General features: G+C 42.9%; 1 long non-coding RNA gene across 1 annotated transcript in view; it reads left to right on the top strand.

Annotated features, from left to right (window-relative positions):
• LOC133066113 (uncharacterized) overlaps positions 1-19941 on the top strand; it is a 64479-nt gene extending 44538 nt beyond the window's left edge. Inside the window, exons 2-3 of the long non-coding RNA XR_009695078.1 lie at positions 19195-19378; positions 19664-19941. This is a non-coding gene — a long non-coding RNA (uncharacterized LOC133066113). The remainder of the gene's footprint in view (positions 1-19194; positions 19379-19663) is intronic.
• Positions 19942-23168: the final 3227 nt, after the last annotated feature.

Raw genomic sequence — 23168 nt, 5'->3', positions numbered from 1 at the left:
GAGAACATATTTCTCAGTGACAGGGACTATTTTGGCTCTTTTTGCCTCTCCTATGATTGCCTAATACAGCACTAAATACATAATAACAATAATAACTAATATTTAGTGTTTGCCACATGCCAAGCCTTAGGCAAAGAAAGCACTTTCCTTGGATTATCCATCTTCTTTTGCTTTTCCCAACACTGATATGAATAAGGTATTTTTACCGTGGGGCTTCCCTGGTAGCTCAGATGGTAAAGAATCTGTCTGCAATGTGGGAGACTTGGGTTTGATCCCTGGCTTGGGAAGATCCCCTGGAGGAGGGAATGTCTACTTACTCCAATGTTCTTGTCTGGAGAATTCCATGGACAGAGGAGCCTGGTGGGCTACAGTTCATGAGGTCACAAAGAGTTGGACACAACTGAGTGACTCACACACACACATCCTCTTAACCACCATTTAACTAAGATGAAGAGACTAAAACTCTGAAAAGTAAAGTCACTGGCCCGAAGTGACACAAGTAAGTGGCAGAGCAGGGACTGGAATCCAGACCTGCTCTGTCTCAGTCACCAGCTGAAGCGGCCCCTTTGCAAGGAATACGTGGAGGCTGTCAGCAACTCCTGGTTGGTTTTTGGCCTTTCAGTTGGAGTTGGGGAAGATATTCTAGATTATTCCTTTTTTCTTTCTTTTAAAAAAATTGAAGTACAGTTGATTCACAATATTATATTAATTTCAGGTATACAGCATAATGATTCAGTATTTTTACAGATTATACTCCTTTAAAAGTTATTACAAGATAGTGGCTGGAATTCTCTGTGCTATATAACATATCCTTGTTGCTATCTATATATTTATTTTATACATGGTAGTTTGTATCTCTTAATCCCATACCCCTAATTTGTCCCTCTCTCCTCCTCTCTCCACTCTGATAACCAGTAGCTTGTTTTCTGTATCTGTAAGTCTGCTTCTGCTTTGTTATATATATTTGTTTGTATTATTTTTTACATTCCGCATATAAGTGATATTACACAGTATCTGTCTTTCTCTGACTTATTTCCCTAAGCATAATATTCTCTAGGTTCATCTATCAATACATTGCTAGGCAGCATTTCATTCTTTTTAATGCCCGAGTAATTGCCATACCACATCTTCTTTATTCATTTGTCTGTTGATGGGCATTTAGGTGGCTTCCATACCTTGCCTATTGTAAATAGTGTTGCTATGAACATTGGGGTCCATGTATCTTTTTGAATCAGTATTTTCGTTTATTTTCCAGATATATATACCCAGGAGTGGAATTGCTGGCCTAGATTTTTCCTTTTAATTCTACGTCTTCTCTCCTACATTCTCTGAAATTCCACAAAGACAGAGTCCTTTTCACTCACCTTCTCACACTGGCTCTGCCTGGCTGGCTAGGCAGTGGCAAAGCCCATAGATGCTTCCAAATGACTCCTGCAACTTCCTGTCCTTCAATTTTCTGGCTCCTGCTGGTGCTCGGAAGCCCAGCATGACACTATAGGGGGAACAAGGGAAGGAAGGTCCTGCCGGGGAAGGCCCTGCTGCTGCAAGCCCTCAGAAGGCTTCCCTCTGTGTCTCCTCTCCCCGGCTCCTGCTTGCTTCATCTCCACCCTGCAGGGAAGCAAATACAGCTCCTTATCTGTTTATTTTATGAAGTGCTGCCCTTGGTGTTCCAACCACCTCAGGGCAAAGAGCACACGAGTTAAAAACAATTAAAAGACATAAAACAGGGATTGGCAATGACGGGCAGTGTTTAGAATCAGCAATAAAATGCCAATTGGAGGAGCCCCAGCTCACCCTGGGCTCTGAGGATCACCTGCAGGGCTCTGTCACCAGGAGGGGCAGGGAGAGATCTTCCTACAGCCTCAAAGTTGTTTGCTCACAAAGCCCGGACAATCCAGGTACCTTCCTTCAGACTCTGCCGTCTGAGTCTTTATGACTCAGCTCAGGCCAACATCAACTGGTTTGTTTATTTTCTTCCTGTTCCTGGCTGTGGGAGGCTTGCAGGAGGCCTGCAGTGTCTGCCAGGGGACAGAGGGACTCTAGGTGCCTAGTGGGGGGACCAGCTCAGTTGTTGGCCTATCACTGCCTGGGCCTAGCCAGCAGCTGGTGCCCAAACAATAATAATAGTGATAATGACAGTGTTAATCATGAGCTATGCTGGACTGAGGCCTCTGCTCTGTGAAGAAAGGAATGTTGGCTCATCTCTAAGGTTTCTCCCAGTCTGAAAGACGTGTGGTTAGATCCAGGAGGGAGGAAATAAGGCAACGCAGTCATGTAACCCGGGTTGGAGGAGAATTTGGGGAAAGGAAAGCACCATGGTGAAACCACTCTAGCTTGAATAAAGGTCAAGGTGCTGCTGAGACTCCAGCCACGAGACACAGAAATGCTGCTAATTGTGGACAGGTTTGCCTAAAGAAGAAGCAATGAACCCAGACCCAGGCAGTTGGAATTATGATTCCCAGCTAATACTTCCCAGCCTTGAGCAGGTCACTTGACTTCTCTGGACTAGTTTTCTACCCAATAAAGTGAAGGGACAGGCCTGGATAATCCCCTTACATTGTTGTTGTTGTTGTTTAGTTGTGAAGTCATGTCTGATTCTTTGTGACCCCATGGACTGTCACCCGCCAGGCTTCTCTGTCTATGGGATTCCCCAGTTAAGAATACTGGAGTGGGTTGCCATTTTCTTCTCCAGGGAATCATCCTGACCCAGGGATCGAACCTGCTTCTCCTGCATTGGCAGGCGGGTTACTTAACCTCTGAGCCACCAGAGGAGCCCCTTATAGCAATGTATCATACTGGATTGGCCAAAAGATTCTTTCAAGTTTTTCACAAGGTGTTATGGAAAAACCCAAATGAACTTTTGGGCCAACCAATAGGTTTCTGATTCTCAGAACTCAAATAGTCAGGGGTAAACATTAATGGTCCTGGTTTTATCTGCCAGGCACCTGTGGGATCTCCCAGAAAAGAAACATTTGCCAGTCTCTTGGTATCACACAGGTTTCTCTCTCTGGTGGAACCCGGGACTCCAAGGTGGAGGTTGGCGGGGGTGGGTGTTGAAAAGAAGCATCCTATTGCTCAATTATGCATTTATTATCACCTACCTCCCCTCCGTTTGAGTTGGTGGTTGCCAATCAGGAGCTGTTTCATTGGATCATGCATCCAGGTTCTAGGATTTCCTGAGCACCACTTCACCTGAAGAGCAGCCCCCACGTCTCTTTGGGCAGTAATGAGGCTTCCTCTCCAGCCTCACACTGGCCCACTATCTTTCATCCCGCCGAGCCTCCTCCTGGCTGCACTCATTTCTCCCCGTGCCCGGGTTTATTCAGCTGTGTTCTCCTCTGCTCTGCAGGCTATCTGTCACAGGAGGCTGTCACAGCCCAATTGGAATTCACTTGATCTTTCCTTCTGCCCTGTTCGCTGAGCAAACGTGTGCATTTGGCATTTCAGCCATGGAGATTCTCTGACACCACTTTGCTCTTGCCTAAAATGGAAACTTCAGAGGTTTTGCAGAGAAATTCCACATTCTCCTGCAACCTAAAACCAACAGCTCTTTGTTGAATATTTACCATATGCTGAGTGCTGTCATGCCCTCAAGAAACTTATGATGTTCTTGGTGAAATGAAACAGACACATGTGAAACAATTTGAGAACAGCAAAGCACAATAAAGTTGTCAGCATTATTGTTTTGGTGCTGAAATATGTGTTACAATAGTAGCCCCACAAACACTAGTAGAAGGTGCTGACATACACCGAGCACTTACACACATCTTGTTTAAACCTCATAACAAGCCATCGAGTTGGGTATTATTGTCCCCATTTTATACATCAGCAAACTGAGTCACAGAGAATTGAGTTGGCTTGCTGTCTTATGCAAGATAAGGCCACCCAACTCTTTTCAACTCCAAAGTGTGTGTGTTTAAAACCTTACCTCTATGTGCAGCCACTGCTCTGCTCTGTAAGCTCCCATGAAGGTGAGGTCTAGGTGTTTTGCTTATGGCTGTTTTCCAGAGCCACTTTCTCAGTGCTTAACACAGTAAATACTCAATTAAAAATAAATATGTAAATTGCATATTGCACCTCTTATGGACAGAATGACCTATAGGAACAGGTAGATAAAATGGTCTGTTTTCTAGAGTCAGACGTGGAAGGAATGTTGAGGAGTCTGGAGGATTATGAAGTTCAAGCTCAGCCATCCTCATAGCCAGGCAGATGGGCTTGATGACAAAAGAGTGGGGGAATAGAACATAAGACAAAACAAAACAGAAACACACAAAACTAACAGAGCAGAAACACAACAACACTGCTCCTATTTTGAGGCCTTAAATCTAGCTCTCATCCACTCGCTGTCTCCACCCACTTCTCAGTGCACACACAGGTCCTCCCTGTGATGGTGGGGTCAGCCTGATTTGTTCTACTTACATCTGAGTCTCACAGAACAGTGGGTATCAGGAGGGTGGGTGCTGGCTTTATCCTAGTTTTTATCCCCCAAGTTGGGTTGGTTCCTCAGAGCATATGTTTGCTGAAATGAATTGAAATTAAATGTGTCCCATGCAGCTCAGTATTTTTTTTTAGGCCTTTTTTTTCCCTTCTGGTTTTTTTTTTTTTAATGTCTGCTTTTTGGAAAGTAGCCATGATATAGGAAGAAAGAACAGTAGGGCAATCCCTTGGTAGTTATAAGGGGAAATGAATGTGGTGGATTTTTTTTTTAAAGCCCTGGGTCTGATCTGTCCCAGATTGAATTCCCAATCTTAGAAGGAAAGAGAAATGAAGCTGCATCTTCTCATCCAGTCAGCCTGAAGGGTCTGCCTCAAAGAGGACTGAGGGGGAAATTCTCAATTTTGTTGGTTTGTTCTGCTGGGTCCTTCTCCCCAGGACACTGTTTAGTGCACCTAGTGAAGTGGAAAATGAAGAACAGGTGGGCAATCAGCTGTGAAAGGCTTTAATGGACCCAGCACCCCTTTGGGAATGAGGCAAGGCTCTTGCTGGCGCTCAGGACCAACTCTCTTCCAGTTCAGTGGGCTTTGTTTTCGTAATGGGAATTTAACTCCCTGAGGTGGCCCCGAATGGAGCGGTATCACTGCCATCAGCAGCAGCGGGGCTTCAGCATCTGGAAAGAGAACTGAGGTCACTGTCCCAGGAGGGGTCCCTTGGCTCATTGGGTGCTTTGGAAATCTTGAACTTCCTGGGTGGCCAGCAGAGTGGGTCATGTGACCCTGCAAACAGAGTGATGCCATGATTACCTGGGGCTTCCAAGCAGTGGAGCAGAGACCGTTCCTGGAGTGGAGAGACTGTGAGCTGGTATGGATCCAGGCCTCAGGGGCTTGAGACTATCCCCGATATATCTGTGGGGGCAGTTTGGTGGACAGGCCTCTCTGAGGCTTTTAAGCTCCCTGGAATGTTCTATAAAGCAGTGGTCCACAAAGTTTTTGGCACCAGGGACCGTTTTCATGGCAGATAATTTTTCCACCGACTGGGGCAGGTGTGGAGATGGTTTCAGGATGATTCAAGCACATTACATTTATTGTGCACTTTATTTCCACTATTATTACATTAGTTCCACCTCAGATCATCTGGTATTAGATCCTGGAGGTTGGAGACCCCTGCTAAAGAGAACAAGGCCATGGATTTGGGCTGGGTGGATGGGAGAGGATGACCACCTAGTAATAGTAATGAGGAAGGGCAGGAGTAAGGGCAGGTGTTTGTTCTGTGTTTACTATATTCCAATCCCTGGGCTAAGGACCTTAGTTAGACATATGTGAGACCGATGCCTTCACTTTCTAACCCCAACAAAAATTTAGTCTTTGCTCATTAGCTACAAACTCTCTCCTGCCTTCTCAGGGTTTTCTTGGCTACTGAGCTTTGGGAGGCATAGAATCAGGGGGGTGGATGTGGAGAGGGAGGACAGGAGAGGCAAGAGGGAAAGGAAAGGATTCTTGTTGGGTCAGCCTCCAAAGTGCTCCTGTGCTATGGAGAAGGCTGGTGCTGGGTAAAGTGTAGAAGGAAAAAGAAAACCGAAGGAAGAGAAACAGCGAGTTAAGTCAACCTGTTGCTGACCTTTGCAAGTCAGGACGCAATAAGGATTCCTTCTGCCTGGTGTCACTGGAGTCAAGAGAACAGACTGAGTTCAGTTCAGAAGTGAAGGAGAGCCTTATTCTCGAATCCAAGAATGGAGCAGCACAACCTTGAGCTCTAGACCAGGGGTCCTCAAGCTCTGGGATCTAATGCCTGACGATCTGAGGTGGAGTTGACGTAATAGTAATAGAAATAAAATGCACAATAAATGAAATGTGTTTGAATCATCCTGAAACCATCTGTCCTACCTGCCCTGGTCTGTGGAAAAATTCTTTCATGAAACCTTTGGTCCCTGGTGCCAAAAGGTTGAGCTGCCCTAGACCACACGCTCTTCCCAAAGACCCTGGGCAGGGCTGCTCATCAGTATGGAGGGAGCCAAGTTCTCCCGGGATCCCGTGCAGCTGGGCGGCTCAGCTTACAGCTTGTAGTGTGGAAGCAGCGTCTGTACACAGCCTGCGCCGCCATCTTGAAGTGTCAGTTGCCCGGCTTCCGTACAGGGTCGGCGGAAATGAGGTGTCAGCGCAGCCATGTCACACCGCGAATTCTGGCCTCAAGTGGTGAGTGTGAGGCCTCTGCACACAGCACCTTCTGAGCAAGGGAAACTCAATGAAGCACCAAGGAGAAGGGGGGAAAATGTTAGACTTTATTACCCACTTTTCTATTTTTATTTTCTAGGAATTGTTAGTGAGCTTGAGCCGTGACAAAGCTATGCAGCAAACATGGGATGGGGAGGAATGAAAAGCAGAAAAAAAAAAAAAAAACTTTCTGTGAGTTGGGTGTTAGGTGGGGTTGCTAGATAAATACAGGACCCCAGTTGCATTTTAATTTCAGATAAATAACAAATAATCTTTGACTATAAGTATGTCCCAAATATTGCATGGGAAATCGCTGTACTGAAAAATGATTTGTTGGGTACCGGAAATTCAAGTTTAACTGGGCATCCTTTTCTCTTGTTTGTTTTGTTTTGCCAAATCTGTGAAGTCTAGTGTTGGGGAGAATTTTGGGAGATTTCTAGAGTTGAGATTCTGGAGTAGTAGTGGGTGAGAGGTAGGGGAATTGGACAGAAGAGGAAAATGTTATTTTAAGAAGTGTTGCTGTGGTCCATAAATTGAATCCCCTTTTATGTTCTTCAAGTGAATTGGATCCCCTTTTATGTTCTTTGAGTGCTGCTAGTAAGATTAGAAAACTTTATAAATTACATTTGGTTTTAGAAATGTCTTCAACTGTAACTCTGTGCAGACTCGGGGGGGGGGGGGTGGTGTGAGATCCTGGCTTATATCCAGGATGCATAGACATTATCTCATATAACCTTCACAGCTGTGCAAGCTGTGAAGCATTTTCTTGCTTTAGAGGTGAAGAACTTAAGGATCAGAGAGGTTAAATAACTTTCTCAGGGTCACCCAGTAAGTAGTGGAGCTGGGTTCCAAGCCTGAATTCATTTGACCCCTGTGCTCTAAACCTGAAGTCTAAATAACCCACGTCAAACTGAATCTCTACTTCCCAACAAGATGCTACTCAGATATACATTTAAAAAAATACTTGAATGTAACGTATTAAATATGTGTAGAATAGACTCATGGATTTTCAGCATTCTGTTTTCAGTTGAAGAAACCACTATCTGAAGAAGATAAGGATTGCACAGGTAGTTAGTGGCAGAGCCAAGGTTAACATCTGGACCCACAGAGGGAACAGGGATCAAGAGCTCCAGGGAACAGCTGCGAAAAAGTAACATGAGTCAAATTGACCGCCTCTTTATTGTCAGCTTCATCCTGCCTCAAGTTCACCCCACCTCTCCCCTCCTACCTCTTTCCCCATTCCAGGCTTTGAGCCATGTCCCATTTCTATGTGTTCCTGCTCTGAGCCAGCTATCATAATCCCTGCAAGGTGTTAGCTGATAACAGTCTGTGGGAGGATCATACACTGTTAGCAGTGGAGGATATTAAAGGCTGTAGAACTCTAAAAGCAAATGTGTACTGAGACAGACATCACAGGAGACACCTGGAGGAGGGCCTGGCTACCAGGAGGCCTTGCAAGGTGGCACTGACCTTTGTGCATTCCCTATGGTCTGGCATGGTCTGCTTCCAGCTTTACCAGTCTAGATACTCTGTCTTCTTATGCCCCAGATTTTACTGGATGCAGCAATGATGACTGATAGTAACATAGCTCAAAGAGAACTATAACCCCCTCCAAAAAAGCCAATTTATTAATGTATTAATAAGACACAAACCTGCTAAGCTGACTTTAGCCTGACCAGTGCCTTCTCTCAAATAGGGTGAGAAGCTCCATGGAGAATTAAGATATTGGCTGGTTGTTCAAGGCTCCTAGAACTGCACAGGGAAAACTATATAATGACCAGAGCTCAATGGCATTGAGTGTGAAAGTCTGAGGCACAATGGCTAGGCATATCTTCTTATCAGAAGGGGCAGTGCTAGGACATGGCAGGTATCAAACAAGGTCTAGGAAGAAAATACTAAACAGCATTCTCAAAAGGGAATACTAATTGCAGAGAGTTTGAAGAAGGGATTATTCTTTTCAAGCATGTTTCAAAACCAACAAGGGATGATGAATCACCCCTAGTCTGTCTCCAGTCTGGCAACTCTGGGAGTAATGACCACCTCCAACGGTGGAAAAGGAAGCAGTTACCAGAACCTGGAGAGAGCTGTACCTGCAACTCTAAGGGGAGCATTTCCACATGATCCATGGCCTTTGATGAAGGAAGAGAGCCATTGCCTAAACAGTCTCATGGGGAGGGAACTGGGGGAAGAAATACTCTTGCCTGTCTCTCCTATGGCCTTCTGATCTCACATGTGGCCTCCAGTTGGCTGAACACGACTGGAAGACAAAAGGCTCGACAAAGACCAGCTTTTTAGATCACAGAGTGAGGCAGAGAAGGCAGAGAGTGGATCTTGATGGGTGGACAGAGACCCTGGCACAAGGCCTGTGAGCATTGTGTCTCTTCATTCCCATGCTTCTTTGTCAGACCACTTTGCTTCTACTTGAGACATTTCAGGGTAATTCCTTGGATCTGGCTACACAGGGGGCCTCCTGCTCATTTTCTTTCTTTAGGGTGACTCTGGGCATCTCTATCTGATCAGTTTAGGGATGAATTCACTTATATAATCTTATCATCTTATTTTCTTCATTGTCTCATGGTTTTTAGGGCCAGGGTGGGAGCTTCCATAAGCCAATGTAATTCAGCCTTATTGGATAGCAGAATTAAGAGCAGAGAGAACTCAAGAGCAGGCCAGGGCTTTCTCCAGTACTCTTGGCATCACCTTTACTAGGAGTGTTTGCATTTTAAAAGAGATTCTTAAACAAATGAAATTTAAGACCCAAAGCAATGTCTCTCAAGTGACATGAAAGAAAGTGAAAGTCATGTCTGACTCTTTGTCACCCCATGGATTGTAGCCTGCCAGGCTCCTCTGGCCATGGAATTTTCCAGGCAAGAATACTGGAGTGGGTAGCCCTTCCGCTTCTCCAGGGGATCTTCCCAACCAGGAACAGAACCAAGGTCTCTTGCATTGCAGGCAGATTCTTTACCAGCTGAGCCACCAGGGAAGCAATAGGGAGGTGTGGTGAACTGAAGATGGTCTCTCAAGAATGTGCACGTTCCATTCTCCAGAATATGTTGCCTTAAATGAGAATGTTCAAAAAACTAAGATCATGGCATCCTGTCCCATCATTTCATGGCAAATAGATGAGGAAAAAGTTGAAACACTGACAGATTTTATTTTCCTGGGCTCCAAAATCACTGCAGACAGTGACTGCAGCTGTGAAATTAAAAGATGTTTGCTCCTTGGAAGGAAAGCTAAGACAAAACTAGACAGCATAGTAAAAAGCAGAGACATCATTTTACCAACAAAGGCCCATATAGTCAAAGCTATGGTTTTTCCAGTAGTCATGTATGGATGTGAGAGTTGGACCATAAAGGATGTTGAATGCTGAAGAATTGATGCTTTCAAACTGTGGTGTTGGAGAAGACTCTTGTGAGTCCCTTGGACTGCAAGGAGATCAAACCAATCAATCCTAAAGGAAATCAACCATGAATTTTCATTGAAAGGACTGATGCTGAAGCTGAAGCTCCAATATTTAGGCCAGCTATGTGAAGAGCCAACTTATTGGAAAAGACTCTGATGCTAGGAAAGATTGAGGACAGGAGGAGAAAGAGGTGGCAGAGGATGAGGTGGTTGGATTGCATCACTGACTCAATGGATGTGAGTTTGACCAAACATAGGGAGATAGTGAAGGACAGGGTAGCCTGGTGTGCTGCAGTCCATGGGGTCGAAAAGAGCTGGACATGACATGGTGACTGAACAACAACAATATGGGAACAGGGACTTTGCAGATGGATTAAATTAAGGATCATGAGCTGTCGTGGCTGATCCAGGTAGAGCCAATGGAATTACAAGCGTCCATGTATAAAGGAGGCTGGAGGGTCACGAGCTGAGAGATGAGATGTGATGCCAGAAGCAGAGGTTGGATTGATGCACTTTAAAGACAGAAGGGAAGGGTCCACAAGTCAAGAAATTCAGGCGGCCTCTAGAATCTAGGCAAGGCAGGGCTTCTTGCCTACAACCTTCAGAAGGAGAATGACCTTTGATTTTAGCCCCATATGACCCATTTCAGACTTCTGACCTCCAGAACTATAAAAGAATAAACTTGGTGCTGTTTTAAGCCACTAAATTTGTGTAATTTATAACAGAATCAGAAAACTAACACAGAGGATATCTTTGTGGATAGAGGTTCCTTTCCAACATCCTTTGATCACAGGCTACACTAAGACTGCTTAAGGTGGCTTTTTTTCCAACCAGAGTTGGGTCTCTACACAGACACCAATGGACTGGAATCCTGAGCATAAAGGTTACCTTGGTTATCTGTCCCATAACATGCATAATTGATACTAAAGTGAGCTTCCACTCTGATAATCATGTTCCCAGACCTTGTCCTTCACTGCTTACGAGGTCAGGAATAGTTGGGGTCCTCCTTTCCCCAAGACCTTCAGTTGAGAGCATGGCATTTTCAGAAAGGCAAGTAAGAGAGGCAGGCAGAGGTGGCCAGGAGGCCTCTCCAGGCAGGGATGATTGGTGAAAAAATTAAGGAGTGACACAAAGGACCCCTTTCGTCTTGGCACTTTACTGCAAAAACAGCCCAAGGAAAGGGATTTGAATCTGCTTTGAACTAGAACATTTGGGGGAAAAAATCTACAATGTGAACTTCATGTCATTGAGCAGATTTTTTAGTTATATTTTCCACCCCTGCAGTGACCCCAACTGGCTCTCAGGAAGAGATCTTTCTCTGAAAATCTGTTTTCTTTCTTCTTCAATTAAGTCACATACACTAAATGGGAATGAAGAGGAGATCACTTAAAATGTGTCTTTAGAATTAAATGGAATATGGAAAGGCTCAAATCCGTTTGAGAGATGGCCTCTTCTATCAGAAATCAATACAGCCCCTGCTTTCTACGGTGTGCCAGCTCATAACATGAAAACTGCTCAAACTCTCAATTTAACATTTTCAAAGGTGATATTAAATTCCAAGATTTTATATCTGTTATTGCCCATTTAGGTCCAAGTTATAAATCTGAGGTCTCTCCCCAGCTTAGAATCTGACAGTGCTCGATAAAAACTTTTATAATCAGGTTCGATAAAGCATCACAAATCTCCATCTTGTGATTTTCAGCTTACAACAATCTTTGTTAATAACATCTTCCTGCCTTGATGTTTGTCAATATTTGTCATTTAAAAAAAGGGACGAGATAGAAATACCGTGTAAATGCTTACCTCTTGGACAAAAAAATGCTGTTGGTAAAGGATCTCATGAATAAGATGTCTTCATAGTGGCATTTATAAAGAATGACCATGAAAAGCCAGAAGGTGAAATCTTTAGTGACAATCATGGTCTGCTGCTGATGGTATTCATAGGGAAACAGAAGACAGGCCATCATCTGGAAGTCTTATGAAAGACCTCCCTTTGTTCATTAGCATTTATTCCAGTCCTGAAAAGGGCGGTTGCGCACCTACCCTTCTAAATTGTCCTTAGGCTAGAAATAAAGCTTCCCTGGTGGCTCAGTTGGTAAAGAATTAGCCTACAATGCGGGAGACCTAGGTTCAATCCCTGGGTTAGGAAGGTCCCCTGGAGAAGGAAACGTCTACACACTCTAGTATCCTGGCCTGGAGAATTCCATGGACAGAGGAGCCTGGCAGGCTACAGTTCATGGAACCGCAAAGAATCAGACACAACTGCATGACTTTCACTTCCATTTTTTCACTCCCAAGCCTGTTTTGAGTGCACTCTTTACTTCAGACACTTAAGAAAAAAGTTAATAAAAGATATTTTTATTCAAGCAAGTTGGACTTTGAGTTCTATTTTCCTATCTGTAAAAAGAAACTAGAAACAATACTATATGCACATATGTATACACATCTGTATATACACATGTACATATATATACTGTGTACTAAAATAATGACGATAAACCTGAGAATGTTAATCACCAAATTCAGGACAGAGTACCCTCTGAGGAGGAGGGAGGGGGATATAATGAGGAGGATATGCAGAAAACTTCCGGTGAGTTTGCAATGTTTTATCTTTACAAACTGTGTAATTTGCAAACTCTCATTATATTGTGGTCTATGCATTTTTATTTGCACATATGCTATATTTTATACTTAAAACAAATTTTAAAGAGGGATTTTGTTGTATGACAGTCAATTTTATGTGTCAACTTGACTGGATAAAGGAATGCCCAGATAGCTGGCAAACATTATTTCTGTGTGTCTGTGAGGGTGTTTCTCAGAGAGATTAGCATTTTATTGAGCAGACTGAGTGAAGAGGCTCTGTCTGCACCTCGTTGGGCAGGCATCATCCAATCTGTTGAGGGAAAGAATGAGCAAGAAGGCCTAGGAAGGGTGAATTCTGACTCTTCCTGATCTGGGATGTCCATTTTCTCCTGCCCTTGACATCAGACCTCCAGGTTCTCAGGCCTTTCTATTCTGGAACTTTTAGCAGTGACCCCTGACTCTAAAGCCTTTAGCCTAGGAGTGGGAATTATACTTTTGGCCACCCTGATTCTCAAATCTTTGAATGTGGACTGCCTTATACCACTGGCTTTTCTGGTTCTCTGGCTTGCAGACAGTGGATTGTGGGATTTTCTTAGCCTCCATCACTATATGAGCTAATTCTTTCAATAAATCTCCTCTTATCTCTCTCTCTCTCTCACTCTTTCTGTCTATCTGTCTGTCATCTATGTATATCCCATTGTTTCTGTTTCTCTGGAGAATCCTGACTAACACAGGTTATGTCATCAGAGAAATAGGAATATGAGGGAACAGTCCAAATGCCATTCAAATTCAACATGGCTTTTTAACTCTGCCCACGGCTGCTCTCCCAAGTCTACAGTGAAGTGGGGACTAAGATATGCCAGTGACAGGGGAGGGTAAACGGCAAGATGGTATGCTGTCTTGTACAAGCTAATGAAAGCTGATGGATTTTCAGAAATTTTGCAAGCCATCAAACACTTATTATTAAAAAGTGAAATATGTAAGCTTACAATTATGGCAACCCGATCCAGTACTCTTGCCTGGAGAATCCCATGGATGGAAGAGCCTGGTAGGCTACAATCCATGGGGTCGCAAAGAGTTGGACACGACTGAGCGACTTCACTTTCACTTTCACAATTAAACAAGTTACATTAAAAGCAATGGTAATAAATACATAAAGCATCACATCTTAATTATTTTACTACATATACTATTATTCTTGCTCTTGAAGTTATTTCTATCTTTTGTATCTGTATGGTGGAGACACTATATCATGCATATCTCTTTACAACTCTGTATTCAGTGACGTCATGTTGGTAGCTTGAAACTGGCCAAGATGGGAGTATGCACACCATAGAAAATGGCAAATGCTACTAACTGTGGTTCCTGCTCCCCAAACTCCACACACCTGAAAGCCTGCTGTTAAACCTTTACCAGCACACCTCTGGGCAACCCAACTTTCTCAGCTGCTTCTGAACTCTGACTTGGTTCTGAACATTCTAACTGCTCAATCACCATGAAAAACTCACCATGCCACTAGGTATGTGGCTGTATAGATATTAGGCAGAATCTTAAGGAAAGAAATGATCTGTTTGCTTCCATACATCCCCAGACCCCAAATTAGCAACTGTCAGTGTCCCTGATTGTCCCCTGTCAATGGTTTATTTATCTGTTCGGATATTCCAATCCCACATGGCACATTATTGGGCCAGAGGCCTCTGGCTATCCCTGTTGACTATCCCTATTCTATTCTCTTTTCAGTCCTGACTTATCTTCAGTTGGTGACTTCCTGGAGGCCTGCAACCTTGATTTATGTAAAATGATGAAGGGGCAAAGTGGTGGGACACTGGCCTGCAGAAACTTGGGGAAGTATGCTGCTGCTAAGTCGCTTCAGTCGTGTCCGACTCTGTGCGACCCCATAGGCAGCAGCCCACCAGGCTCTGCCGTCTCTGGGATTCTCCAGGCAAGGACACTGGAGTGGGTTGCCATTTCCTTCTCCAGTGCATGAAAGTGAAAAGTGAAAGTGAAGTCACTCAGTCATTTCCGACTCTTCGCGACCCCATGGACTGCAGCCTACCAGGCTCCTCCATCCATGGGATTTTCCTGGCAAGAGTACTGGAGTGGGGTGTAGCTTGAGCAACTGCCTGATGGCCAGATTCCCTGCTGGGCTGTGTCCCTACTGCTGGCAGCTCCTGGGGCTTTGGAGTTGAGCAGAGCTGCTTGACAAACTACTGCCCTGCCCCTCATCCACTTCTGCCATGACCTTGAACAATGCCTGGGCCTGGGGCTTCAGCCACCTGAGCACTAGTGAGAGTCAAAGAATATTCGTTCTAAAGAAGGTAGGAGGAGGTCAGAGGGATGCTGCTAAGAACAGTCAAAAATAGAGGTTAGCTCTTGAAGTATATCTTGATTTTTTTTTCTCTCCCAATTCTTCTCCAAGCCATTTCAAAAAGAAGAAAAACAGTCTAACTATCCATTAACAGGGGACAGATTAAGTATATTCTATCTTAAGAAGGAAAATCATTTATCAGTGAAAAATCACCTTTCTTTTTGACTGTTGTGTCCATATAATACTTGTTAGAAATGTAACATTTGAAAAAACAAAACAACTATAAGTATGTTGTAGAGATTACATGGCACATGAAAAACCTAACTTCTATTATTTAGCATTGTATTTCAAAAGAAAAACAGAACTGTTTTAGGTAGAACTAACTGTCCTACTTGTGGTTTAGGATAAAATTTCCAGTGACAGTAAGTAGATTCAAAAAGTGCTATAACTCAAGCAATTTGGATGGAAGAGAAGGTAATGTACTCTAGAAAACTGTGAGATGACTCAAAAAGTGGCTCTGGGGAAGATAGAGACACTAATGTGAAAGAGACATGGGGAGATTTTGAATACATTATGTCATGAAATGTAAGAGCGGAAGAAAGTCGTATTTCTACCTTAGAGTGTTGTTTTAGGCAGTACGTGATTTTAAAACTATATGTGCAACTAAACCAATATAGAGTTTAAGTTAAAAATCATGGTTTAGAAGACCAATAACATGGGGAAAAGGTCATGGCAGTGATAAATCAGTATAAAAATTCTTGGTCTATAAAACTTACTCAACTGTAAATACAAATATACATGAAAGAAAATAAATGTATATAGATCCTGAAGGAAAATCACTGAAAAGAATCAGTGGTTGTATTCATATATAAGATTACAGGTGACTTTTGTTTTTTTTCTTTATACATTTTCAGTTTCCAAACTTTACCCAATGAATAGTCATTACTTTGACAGCAAAAAGAACCTTATTTTAAGACCAGTATGATAAAACATTTGCTGGTAGTGCCTGCCTTCACTGTACACTGTGAATCCTTCTAAGTACAGTAGTGTGGAGTAGAATTGAAATATTAGCTAAATTTTATTGAGTGTGATTCATGTACTTGGAACTGTACTAAGCACTTTCTTATTATAGTGGATTATTTATGTAATTATTATCCCATCCCTATGAAGTTGGCATGAATACCCTTGATTTCACAGGTGAAGTAGCGAAGGATCTGAGTGATTTGGTTCTTTGCCTAAGTCATACAGCTAGTGAATGGAGGTGCTGGCATTTAACCCAGGTAGACTGACTCCAGAGGCCACATTCTCAGTCCTGTGCTGCCTCCCCAATACAGATCTGGCAGGATTTCAGAAGCTGTTACAGGCCAGACGATGGGAGAATTACTGCTAGCCAAGTGTCCTGAGTGTTTCTTCTTGGCTTTACATACACTTAAAGGAGCTGGAAATTTTCATTGAGTTATGCATGTTTCTTACCTGGGACTGTCATGTTTACGTGAATAAAGGAATGGGATGAGCTTGTTGGGTAACATGTTCCCACCCACTTCATTAGGCAGGAAGACTTCTAAAGGAATGGCACAATTGAGTGTGCTGTTTTAAACGGTGTCTGTAAAGATGTTTATGGGGCTACTTAGGTGACAGGAAAGAGACCTAGATTGTGAGGACTGACCAGACCAGTGGTGAAGCACCAAGATAGGAGCTTTAAGTAAGGGCAGCAGAACTGGGAAGCAGAAGGAGGCTGGGAGAGTGGACAGGGAGCAGCTTTGCCCAGCAAAAGAAAGGGAATTAACATTTGCTGAGCATATACTGTATGCTGGATAGTCACGTTTGCTCTTTCATTCCATCCTCCCAACAGCCCTATTTGGTAGGGATCGTTACCTCCTCCCGCCAGCTGGAGAAGAGGAGGCTCAGACAGTTGAACCTGTCCAGTAACAAACCAGTAAAAATGTTAGGTATGTGCTAAGTTGCTTTAGTCATGTCTGACTGTTTGTGACCCCATGGATGGAAGCCCACCAGGCTTCTCTGTCCTTGTGATTCTCCGAGCAAGATTCTTTACTGGTTATTGAGTGGTAAAGCCAAGACTTGAACTCTGGTCTTCTTGTCTCTAAAGTGTTTTATTTCTATCAGTCAGGAAATGTTCAAATGGAGTTATTGAGGAGAGTTTAACAAAGGAGCTGCTTATAAAGCTGTGGGCAGGTGGTGGGGTTCAGGACAGGCTACCCTAAAATATGGCAGCTTAGCATTTTGAAGTCCTACGTGAAAGGTCCTCTCCATGTACCAGGAGGAATATTCTTATCACTAGAGATGGGAATTTGGAGCCAAGAAATCTGTACCAAAACTCTTGTTAAACTAGCCCTTACTTCCCAGTTACTTCTTCACTATTTACTACCCCAAGCCCAAATCCCTATGCTTTGTCAAATCTTGACAGATTTACTGTTTCTTGGTCTAAAAGGTTATAAAACCTTCCTGCTCTATTCACTTCTTCAGGTCTTCATCCTCTTGTAAAGACTCCCAGGTACATGTGAAAATTTAATAAAATTTCCATGCTTTTTCTCTTCATCTGTCTTTGTCAATTTAATTTTCAGAGCCACCCTGAGAGGGTCCCAGAGGAGGTTTTCTGCCCCTACAGAGGGTTAAGAAAAACTAACATGCATGGTTCAGTGTCTGTGAGCTAGGGGTAGTAGGGAGACATTACTGCACCTAAAGGTGAAAGGCCTTAAGGTGCAAGAGGGTGAGCCAGCTACCAGACCTGGAGACAGGAGAGCCACCTGCCAGGAGCTGTCGTCTTTGGTAGAGGTGCAGCCAACCTGCAGTCCTGCAGGTCTCCTGGTGGTGTCTCCTGGTGACTTAACCCAACTGGGAAGTCAGAGGGCAAGGGAGTCAAACGTAGCTGTACCTAGAAGCCAGTCATCTGGTGACAGAAACAGGGTGGAAAAGGCTGGAGAGTGAATCTGAGGTGGGCAAGCCAATGAAAACTGTCTTGCATCCTTTTAGGCATAAGTAGTCTGCTATGTTAGTATTATTTCTTCAAAAACTTCCCCACTGTATGTATCAAAGGGCACTAACAAAAGAATGAAAAAGGAGTCCGCAAAATGGAAGGAGATATTTTCAACTCATATATTTGATAAAGGATTAATTTCCAGAATATATAAAAAACTTTGAAAATACAACAACAAAAATGCAATTCAGAAATGGTAAATGGCCCATAAGCGCATGAAAAGATGCTTAATGTCAGTAATTAGAGAAATGCAAATCAAAACCACAATGTGATACTACTTTACACTCATTAGGACATCTTATTATAGACACAAACAACAAAACAAAACAAAAACTCTGAAGATAATGTGTCAGTGAGGATGTGGAGAAATTGGAACCCTTGTGCTGGTGGGAATATAAACTAATGGAGATGTGGTGGAAAATAATTTGGTGATTCTTTAAAAAGTTAAACACAGAAATACTATACGATCCAGAAATTCCACTTCTAGGTATATACCCAAAGAAATCAAAAGCCAGGACTTGAACATATGCTTGTGTACTAATATTCACATATTATTCATTATTCACGATAGCCAAAAGGTAGAAACAATCCACCTGTCGATCAACAGATGAAAGAATAAACAAAACGGGATGCATACATACAATGAAATATTATTCACTCATAAAGAGGAATGACATTCTAATGCATGCCACAGCATGTATGATAAGTGAAAACATTATGCTAAGTGAAATAAGCTTAACACCAAAGGACAAATACTGTGTGATTCTACTTACGTGAGATACCTAGAATAGACAAATTCATAGAGACCATCAGTAGAATAGAGATGCCCAAGGGCCGGGGGAAGAGGGAATGTGAAAAGATTGTTTAATGGGAATTTCAGTTTGGGATGATGACAAACTTCTGGAAAAGGATAACGGTGATGTTGCACAACAGCGTGAATGTACATAATGCCACTGAATGTACTCTTTAAAATGGTTAAATTTTGTGTTGTATAAAAATTTTACCCTCCCTCCTCCCTCAGCACACAGGCTTTCACATCTGCCTAAATCAGAACCCACAAAATGCCAGAACACTTAGGTTTTTACCATGGGGTTTCAGGACTCTGAACTACCTCATCACTCATCAGCAGATAAATAAAATTTCCTAGCCTGACTCAAAATTTTTCTAAGTCTAGTGTTATTTTTTGATAATGCAGTTTTATGAACTGATAGCCCTAGGGGAAGAGATGAATCCTAATTTTTTCTCTTTTTTCTTTTTAGTAATGAGATCCCCAAGAACGGTTGCTGGCAGCCCACTACTGCTGTTGCTGGGGGCTGAGGGTTGAGTGGGTCTGAGTGCTTGCCTGTGAGCAATTCAGGGCCCCAAGAGATTCCCAAAGAAACTGCTGCTCTGAGGTTATTCATCTGATGGGAAGACGCTGGTGAGAAAAGACAACATTTTCTGGTAAGGTTTGGTCTGAATCCTGCAAGGAGACATGGCCTGGGAGGCAAGGGAGATGTTGACAAAAGTGGGATTTATGCATCCCCAGCTGCAAGGGTGGAGATGGGCAGGCCCCAGAGTCCCCAGGCCTTGTGGGCGGAGTAGAGTTTGTGGTCACGCGACCTGAGCAGTCGCACACAGACCCACCCTCAGAACAGCCACACCGTTGGCTTAACGTTCTGTTGTTGCCATCTTGAAATTTATAATAATTTATTTTTTGACAAGTGGCCTTGCATTTTTACTTTGCAGGGGACCTGCAGATTGTGTAGCCAGTCCCACCTGTAGGGCATCAGAAAAGAGACATTTCACCTGAAGTTTCTGGGTCAAAAGGCCCCATGGGAAGGGAGAGGGACCTCCAAGCTGCAGGTCTGATGAAAGCAAGCACGACAGAGCAAGGCGCTGGAGACTGGAGGTGCCAGCTTCTCATCAAGCCCTTTAATGAGAAAGCTCTCACGGCAAACCCAGACTGGGGTGGGGGAAGGATCGGAGGGGTGAGTCAGCCTCACTATCTGCCTGTCCAGGTCTATTAAACTTGGTTTTCTCTTTGGCTTGGTCCTTGGGTCTTATTTCAACCCCACCCCAGACCTGTGGCCATTATTTAATAATAGAGCTTTCATACCTAACATTGATCGCTTGATCCCCTGGAGGAGGGCATGGCAACCCACTCCAGTATTCTTGCCTGGAGAATCCCAAGGACAGAGAAGCCTGGTGGGCTTCCATCTATGGGGTCCTGAAGAGTCAGACATGACTGTAGCGACTTAGCACACACCTAACATTTTTACTGGTTCTTTAAACTTCTTGTTTAATATCACTTTTATCTTATATGTTTCATTCTACTTGAGTCCTGTTTTAGATGTTGGTCTGTTTGCTCATGTTCTAATCCTTCTGCTTCAGATAGTAGCATGTGTGGTTTGCTGTTTTTCTTCTGCAGGGGTGACAGTGTCCTATTTGGGAGCCCACATCCCCCAGGAGCACTGGCTGCTTGTCTGGTGTTGTATACAGGAAACTGCGGGAGGCCAGGCCCTTGTCTGAGCCATCCCCTTGGGGGCTTCTCGTGCCTTGTTGCAATTGTTGCTGTTGATTCCTGGAATCCCTGTTTTCCTCTGTAGTTCCTCTGGCCTTGATTTGGGAAAGAGAGCCAGCAGCCCTCCTGGTATGCCAGGTTGGCAGAGACTGGAATTCTCTTTCTGGCTCCCTTCTGTTTCTTGTGTAACCTTTCCACGCTGGATCCTCCCTCACTTGTAGATGGGTAGAAACCTATTTTATTGCAAGTTGCTAGGTATGGATGTTTCTCCATTTCAACCGGTCCATTTCAATTCATTTGCAAAAGGCCTGCCAATCAACTGTAACTGCCATTAAATTATAGGATCCAGATAACCTAGGCTTATAAGCAAGGTGTATGTGAGAGGAAGGCAGTCATTTCTGAAATTTTATTGGATGAATTTTCTTGCTGTCTTATTGGCCAAAATGTCAGGCAATTATGCAGGAAAATGTTCTTACTTTTTAAAGAGAGTATTTGGGAGTAAAAATATCATAATATCTACAATTTATTTTAAAATACTTCAGCATTAATTAAACAAGTTTAAAAACAAGAATTGTTAGTTCATGGTATTGCATTCACAAGACCATATGTTGCAAGAATCATTCTTGTAGGGAAGTATGTTTCTATTTTATAATTGCATAGAATCATATATATTATATAACTGCTATGATCTGAATGTTTCTGTCTCCCCAAAATTCATATATTGAAATCCTCAAACCCTCAAATGATAGTACTGTATAAGGAAGTGGGGCTTTGGGGAGGTGCTTAAATCATGAGGGTGGAACCCTCATGAACAGGGTTTGTGCCCTTATCAGAGGCTCCAGAGACATCCCTGGCCGCCTCTATTGTGCAAGAACATAGTGAGAAGGTACCAGCTATGAACCAAGAAGTGGGCCCTCACCAGAACCTGACCATGCTGGCACTCTGATCTTGGGTTTCCAGCTTCCAGAAATAAATTCCTGTTGTTATAAGTAACATTCCTTTGACAGACGAGAAAATGGACCTACTGACTTTGTGACTTTACTGAGGCCACATAGAAGATGAGATCTTAGTTCCCTTGGGCACAGATTCAGGGTTCTTTCAGCCTGCCCTACTCTGTCAGGAGTCAAAAAGGAGTGCAGGCTGACCTGCTCTGCTCAGATATTTGCCTGCAGAGTCATAACGTCTCCTCTCACAGATTCATCCCCTGTGATGTCACTAGAACACACATTGCAAAAGATGATTCAGAAGTTTCAAGTCAAACATCACGAAGTGGTTGTAATTGATGGGTATCCATAACCCAGGATGGTGGGTGGCTGTCCTTTTGTTTATTCTTTATAGTCTTTTTAATATGTTATTTTATGTGTGCTTTTTTAGATATATAAGTAATGTAAGTTCATTGAAGAAATATTTGAAGATACAGATAAGACAAAAAGTTAAAAATGAAAATTCCCGTAATGTCACTGTGACTAACATTTTAGAGATGTATTACTCATCTGTTGCTACATAATAGATTACCCCAAAACTTAGTGGTTTGAAACAAAAGACATTTATCATTTTGCAGTTTTTATGGGTCAGGAATTTGGCAGCAGCTTAGTTGAGTGGTTCTGGCTCAGGATCTCTCATAAGGTTGGAACCATATGAATGAGATTAGCCTATGGCTGGAGGATATGATTCCAAGGTGACTCACTCACCAGTCTGTTGGCTGGAGGCCTTAGTTCCCCAGCACATGGATTCTCTATAGGACTGCTTGAGTATCTTCACAGTATGGCAACTGGCTTCTGCCCCAACAAGTAATCCAAGAGGAAGAGCTAAGAGGAGGCTGCAGTATCATTTATGACCTAGTCTTGAAAGTCACACCCTGTCCCTTCCACCACATCCTATTTGTTAGAAGAAAATCACTAAGTCAAGTCCATACTCAAGGGGAGAGGATTTAACTTTCAACTCTTGAAAGAAAAAGAATTTTTTGGAAAAAGAACAAAGGACATATATTAAAAATATCACAGAGAATCTCTAGTCATCACAAAGCAACTAAGCCTGTGCACCACAACTGTTTAGCCTGTGCTCCACAACAAGCGATGCTACCACAACCAGAAGCCCTCAAATGGCAATGAAGAATAGTCCCTGCTCACTGCAACTGGAGAAAGCCCAAGTACAGCAACAAAGACGCAGTGCAACCAAAAAATGTGTATAAAAATATGTGTATACTGCTGCAAGTCTTGTTATAGACAATTTCAGACATAGTAAATATATATATATGTATATATATATACCTGATAGGGTATTGGTATGAATTACATGAGTTAATATAATTAAAGAACTTATATCTTGACTGTCACAGGATGAGCAGTATGTGTTAGCTTTTATCATGTCAGCAAGGTTATTTAAAAAATATATTAATGGCTTCTGATTACATTATTCTATGTACATTTTATACTTTAATCCTATTATTAGGCATTTAGGTCATTTATCGTGTTTTTATTACTGTGATACAATAAAAAATATCTGGTCTCCAAACACATTTGGAGTCAGAAATGTAGTGAGTAGAGAGACAATTTTTTCTTTTAATTGCTAATACTAGTAATGCTGTGATAAACATCCTTGAAGCTAAATCTGTGAGCTGGGAATCTAACTGTCTGGAATGTATACCCAAGTTTTCATGTATGATGCTACTTGTGGAGAATGGGGCCCATAACTTTCATAATATTCTCAACAAGGTCCCTAATTCAAAGA

This window comes from Dama dama, chromosome 12, assembly GCF_033118175.1.
Source record: "Dama dama isolate Ldn47 chromosome 12, ASM3311817v1, whole genome shotgun sequence".
Lineage (NCBI taxonomy): Eukaryota > Metazoa > Chordata > Mammalia > Artiodactyla > Cervidae > Dama > Dama dama.
Note: the sequence above shows the minus strand (reverse complement) of the source record. Positions and strands in the feature narration are given on the sequence as shown.